Raw genomic sequence first — 4614 nt, 5'->3', positions numbered from 1 at the left:
TTTTAGTTTTCAGAGGATTCAGAACATAATAATGTAAAGTACACACAAGTATATATGTATATTGATACACATATATAGTGGTTATAATAAAACGTAATAATATTTATTATTATTTTCACATTTTACATATGAGAGGACGAAAGATGGTCTACAGGACAAGAGTTATTAATGAACAATACTAATAAATATTATTACATTGCGTTATGAATACTATAAATATTAAATTATTATTATAGTTTAAAATTTTTTTTATTTTAGTATTAAAAATGTAATGAAATTATAAATTATATTAAAAATATAAATATTTCATGGCACACCATTTTCTTTTTCTATAGCATAAAACAATAATATATTCCGAGGCTATTATAATATTGAAAAACTAAAATTATTAACTATTGAATTAAAATTATGTTTTCGACATAAAAGTAATTCCATATTTTTATTATGATTTGTCATATAATTTTAATTAATTAATAAAATTCATGACTTTTTTTAAATTATTAAAAAAATTTTTTTATAATACAGAAATTGTTTATATGCTATTGAAAGATTAAATGATTTGCTATAATGTTTAATTTACAATATTACATGTAAATTTTTATATTTTTTTGTACACTTATATATGCACATATATAACATGTAGACGACAGTGAAAAGAATTCTTGAGCGCTTGGGCCATCGAGATTATCGCGCGCGAGCGAGCGGAGAGAGTGAGAGGAAAAAACTAGTTCTATTGCATGATCTTCGAAACGAGCCGAGGCGTGACACGGCGCGCGCTACGATTCGGTCAGCGCGACATGTTTCGTGGCCAGGCGAGCGCGTGGCCGCGGGAGAAACGCGCGCACATACATGTCTCGGTACCGCTGCGGAAATCGGAGAGAGGGAAAGGAAAGTGATGGGGCGCAAAATTACGGTGAAGTTATAGTTGACATAAAAATTTTAATGTGTGTTTAAATGTCGTCAACCTAACCTAACCTGTCCCTGTCCAAAAGAGGATATAATGCAGAGGTGTAGGATACCTATAATGACAATATAATGACAAAAGGTTTCTGTCATCACAGACTGTTTACAGTGGTAAGCTGTACTTTTATTAATCATTTACTGTCAGAGGCGTTTATCGTGAGCTGACTATCAACCCTTTCCAGGTACACATGTGTACCAGGTACACATGTATACCATCCTAAAAGGGTTAATTAATTATCAGAGGCGTTTATCGTGTGCTGACTATTATTAATTAAATATCAGAGGCGTTTACCGTGGGCTGATTATTTTTAATTAATTATCAGAGGCGTTTATCGTGTGCTGACTATTATTAATTAAATATCAGAGGCGTTTACCGTGGGCTGATTATTTTTAATTAATTATCAGAGGCGTTTATCGTGTGTTGACTATTATTAATTAAATATCAGAAGCGTTTACCGTGGGCTGACTATTATTAATTAAATATCAGAGGCGTTTACCGTGGGCTGACTATTATTAATTAAATATCAGTGGCGTTTACCGTGTACTGACTATTATTAATTAGATATCAGAGGCGTTTATTGTGGGCTGATTATTTTTAGTTAATTATCAGAGGCGTTTATCGTGTGCTGACTATTATTAATTAAATATCAGAGGCGTTTACCGTGGGCTGATTATTTTTAATTAATTATCAGAGGCGTTTATCGTGTGCTGACTATTATTAATTAAATATCAGAGGCGTTTACCGTGGGCTGATTATTTTTAATTAATTATCAGAGGCGTTTATCGTGTGCTGACTATTATTAATTAAATATCAGAGGCGTTTACCGTGGGCTGACTATTATTAATTAAATATCAGAGGCGTTTACCGTGGGCTGACTATTATTAATTAAATATCAGAGGCGTTTACCGTGTACTGACTATTATTAATTAGATATCAGAGGCGTTTACCGTGGGCTGATTATTTTTAATTAATTATCAGAGGCGTTTATCGTGTGCTGACTATTATTAATTAAATATCAGAGGCGTTTACCGTGGGCTGATTATTTTTAATTAATTATCAGAGGCGTTTATCGTGTGCTGACTATTATTAATTAAATATCAGAGGCGTTTACCGTGTACTGACTATTATTAATTAGATATCAGAGGCGTTTACCGTGGGCTGATTATTTTTAATTAATTATCAGAGGCGTTTATCGTGTGCTGACTATTATTAATTAAATATCAGAGGCGTTTACCGTGGGCTGATTATTTTTAATTAATTATCAGAGGCGTTTATCGTGTGCTGACTATTATTAATTAAATATCAGAGGCGTTTACCGTGGGCTGATTATTTTTAATTAATTATCAGAGGCGTTTATCGTGTGCTGACTATTATTAATTAAATATCAGAGGCGTTTACCGTGGGCTGACTATTATTAATTAAATATCAGAGGCGTTTACCGTGGGCTGACTATTATTAATTAAATATCAGAGGCGTTTACCGTGTACTGACTATTATTAATTAGATATCAGAGGCGTTTACCGTGGACTGATTATTTTTAATTAATTATCAAAAGCGTTTATCGTGTGCTGACTATTATTAATTAAATATCAGAGGCGTTTACCGTGGACTGATTATTTTTAATTAATTATCAAAAGCGTTTATCGTGTGCTGACTATTATTAATTAAATATCAGAGGCGTTTACCGTGGGCTGACTATTATTAATTAAATATCAGAGGCGTTTACCGTGGGCTGACTATTATTAATTAAATATCAGAGGCGTTTACCGTGTGCTGACTATTATTAATTAGATATCAGAGGCGTTTACCATGGGCTGACTATTTTTAATTAATTATCAGAAGCGTTTATCGTGGGCTGACTATTTTAAGTTTGTATTTGCCCATCTTATAGGCAAACATAAGCAAACGAGAATAGAGAAACTATGAAAAATTTTTGCGTTTTATAAACATGGGCGATGAGAATGAAGAATTCATTCCATATTGCCTACAAAATATTGCCATATTCATGTTCGACATGAAAATATAATTTTAGTATTATGTATTATATACATCATTTTCTAATGAAATGGCAATAAATGTGCTAAACATTTAGTCTGACTGACGTCAATCTCTTTTTGTTACTTGTAGCGAAAAGAGATAGCGTAGTGTCAAAGTGCAATGTATATTGCCAACACATTACGTCCTTATTCAACAGCAGAAACCCAACAGGTCGGACAAAAAATTGTTTCGCGTAAACTCATCCGCCTACAAGACGGCCCGAGCGTGCCTGTCGAAATATACGGTACTGAGTTGGGCGGTTTCGCTTGTTGAAAAGACAAGGATGAGTGCAGAACTCAAATGATAATGGATCTAAAAATATCGATATTATCGACATTTTTAGTTCCACTTAGTAGATGGCGCAGGACCGTCGGAGTTCGGCCATCACTCCAGCATCGCCTTAAGGTCATATGAAATCGTAGACAATAAAGATAATTGTATATATAACGTACTATTATCTCCCAAAGAATACGAGAAGACGATAAATGGTAATATGTGTTATAGATGTATTACATTGAGATAAAAATAATAAAGAATTATTTTAAAAACTTGTAACGCTGGTAGTTTCTCGGTAAGGTTACGGGATTGTGTTCAGGATCGGTTACTCGGATGTGCTCGCCGGATGTCCGGGTTCGTGTTCAATGATAACGCCGTGGTTTGATGGTAAAACAAAATAGCTTAAATGTATTTTAGAAGTGTACAAAATAATCATAAGGTTCCGATGTCGGTATCGGATAACATTGAGATACGCGAGTAGTATTACAGCACTGGAGTGCTTTAATTGCGCGATGCGTGAAACTAAAAGGACGGACACAATTTATTCGCGGCTTACTTAATGTCTAAACATAAAGAAGAAACGGATTCAAGTAACTAGAAAAACGGACGGACACTTGTTATGCGCTAGGCGCTCGGAGGTAGCAATCGGAGTTGCTCGGTGAAATAATCATCGGTTCCGCGGACAAAATATATAATTGGCGGCGTAACTTAATATAAAAAAACGGACTCATATAATTTCAGATACGGATGGACTGGCATTATACGTCAGGAGCTCGGAAGTAATAATCGGAGTTGCCGTGAAGCGGCTACTTGCGGTTAAACGGGCCGTGCTTGGCCCGCGCGACGGACGGTCGCGATCGCGGAATCGGCGGTGCAGCGGATGGTTCCGCGATACGCGAGAGCGATCGACGATAGAGACCTAAGTGGTCTCACCCCGCGGAGTGTTGTCACCCCGTGGGGAACAGGTTTGCGGTTTGAACCGGAGGACGGCGTCGAGCATTCCCGACGACGGTGTTGATCTCGAGAATCCCCGAGAACGGAATTGCGGGACGGACGATTCCTATTGGCCGAGGATACCCAGCCGCGGAAACGACGAGTATTCCCGTCGCGGACGGAGGATGGGATTGGCCGAGTATTCCCAGCCGTTAGGACCGACGAGTATGCTCGTCGCGAGAAAGTTAGAACGAGAATTCCCGTTCCCGAGGAAGTGCTCGAGAATACTCAAGCTAAGGAGCGTCGAGAATACCCGGCGCAGGAGCGGAGTAGGTGCGAGATTGGTTGCTCGGAGCGATCTGATTTCGGCTGCCCGCTGCCGGCTTATATAGCGGTCCGCGCGG

The 4614-nt window shown here is 37.2% G+C and overlaps 1 long non-coding RNA gene across 1 annotated transcript; it reads left to right on the top strand.

Moving 5' to 3' along the window:
• The first annotated feature begins 831 nt into the window (after nucleotides 1-831).
• On the top strand, nucleotides 832-3407 carry LOC120357534. Its single transcript, XR_005574535.1, has 2 exons — nucleotides 832-1074; nucleotides 3092-3407. It is a non-coding gene; the product is annotated as an uncharacterized LOC120357534 (long non-coding RNA).
• The last annotated feature ends 1207 nt before the right edge of the window (nucleotides 3408-4614 follow it).

The sequence above is a fragment of the Solenopsis invicta genome, chromosome 4 (genome assembly GCF_016802725.1).
Source record: "Solenopsis invicta isolate M01_SB chromosome 4, UNIL_Sinv_3.0, whole genome shotgun sequence".
Lineage (NCBI taxonomy): Eukaryota > Metazoa > Arthropoda > Insecta > Hymenoptera > Formicidae > Solenopsis > Solenopsis invicta.
This window is presented reverse-complemented; position numbering and strand designations above follow the sequence as displayed.